We start from the raw sequence: 1,829 nt of genomic DNA on the forward strand, positions 1-1,829 counted from the left end.
ATATATATATATATATAATCCAAGAGAGTTAGGGGTTGAGGATCCAACCCACTAAGGGATAATATCTATCCAATATACTGCTGGGAGGGTAGCCAATTATTGTTACACTAGTGTTATACCAAATGTAATAAGTGGGTGCGGGTAAAAGGGAGGTTATTTTACCCTAAATTTATATAGCAATGAGAAAATGGAGGAGAATATGTGGTATCCATCGACTTGCAGACAATGTATTCCGTTAATTAATTTGTTTATTTTATAACTAAATTGACAAAAACCACAATATACAGATGCTTATGACATATCATGTCATATTAACAATTAAGGTTACAAATATAAAGTTCATTTAGCAATTGGAGAAGGGACAGAAACTTACATCTGTGCGTTGTTCTTGAGCAAGACACTTTATTTCATGTTGCTACAGTTCACTCAGCTGTAGAAATGAGTTGCGATGCCACTGGCGCCCCAAACTGTATTGGCCCTTGCTTTACCCTTGGGTAACATTGCTGAAGAGGAGAGGGGCGGTTGGTGCCTTGGAGGGTAACTTTCTAGGTGCAATCCCATGGTCATTTGGTCTTTGCTCTTTATCCTTACCCGAATAAGAGTAAAATAGCTGTGTGTGCTGCTGAAAAACCTAGTAATCTCTGTTACATTTACCCAAATCTGGCTACCCTGCCTGCAGCTAAACAACAATAACAACAATAATTTGGAATGATCATGTGAAACATTCTGTTACTGGAAGTCTTGTTAGATTCCTCTTGAAGACCACAAGCCATGGTAGCTTGTCAGAGACAGCAAATGCAAAGTATTTTTTCTTTCTAAGAACGTCTGTTGATGTAGGTTCCTGACGATAAGGAGAGTGCTGTTGTGATGATGATGATGATGATGATGATGATGGTGAAGACAATGACGGAAATAACGATGCTGATTATGATGGTAATACTGATGTTAATGATGATGACGAAGACGGCAATGCTGATGATTATGATGATGATGATGATGATGATGACAATGTGATTGTAATGATGATGAGGAGGAACACAATAATGATAAAGATGATGTTGATAGGGACAATGATGACAATGATGATGATGGTCTTGGTGTTGGTGGTAGTGACGATGATGATGATGATGATGATGATGATGATGATAATGATGATGAGGATAATGGTGATGACAATGATTGTCTTGGCGGTGGTGGTAGTGGTGATGACGATGACGATGACGATGATGATGACAACGACTGACGACACAGTCGTTGACAATTTGATGATGTTTGTGCTGATCATAGTGGGGATCATAACATTAATGATATGGGTTTCGAACAATGGAAATGATAGTGGTGGTTATCCCAATGTTGTTGAGAAATAATGATGATGCTGATGGTGGTGGTAGCACTGTTGATTGTAGTAACGGTGGTAGGAGGCAATGGTTAGGTGTGTGTGTGTGGTTGAGGGGGATAGTGGTAGTGAAAATACAAATATGGTGATCACACTGCTGGTAGTCATAGAAATAGTTGAGGTGAGAGATGATGATGATGATGATGATGATGATGATGATACTAATGATAATAGTAGTAGCAATGGTAGCGATGACAGTAATAACGGTAATATGGTAGTTGTGACGTTGTTGTTATTGTTGTTGTTGCTGTTGTTGTTCGTGGTGGTGGTGATGTTGGTAGTGGTTTGGTGGTAGCGCTACTTGAGGGAGTGAAGGCATGAATATCGTTTTGGCTGTGCTGGTCCTGCTGATGTTGTTGTTGTTGTTGTTGTTGTTGGTGGTGGTGGTGGTGGTGCATAAAAATTTATTAATGGCTATCCTTAATTAGCCTGA

The 1,829-nt window shown here is 39.3% G+C and overlaps 1 protein-coding gene across 2 annotated transcripts in view; it reads right to left on the reverse strand.

The window, feature by feature from the left end:
• LOC106876779 (uncharacterized) overlaps nt 1-1,829 on the reverse strand; it is a 790,885-nt gene that overhangs the window by 166,678 nt on the left and 622,378 nt on the right. The gene's annotated exons all lie outside the window — the stretch shown is intronic.

This window comes from Octopus bimaculoides, chromosome 17, assembly GCF_001194135.2.
Source record: "Octopus bimaculoides isolate UCB-OBI-ISO-001 chromosome 17, ASM119413v2, whole genome shotgun sequence".
NCBI classification, from domain to species: domain Eukaryota; kingdom Metazoa; phylum Mollusca; class Cephalopoda; order Octopoda; family Octopodidae; genus Octopus; species Octopus bimaculoides.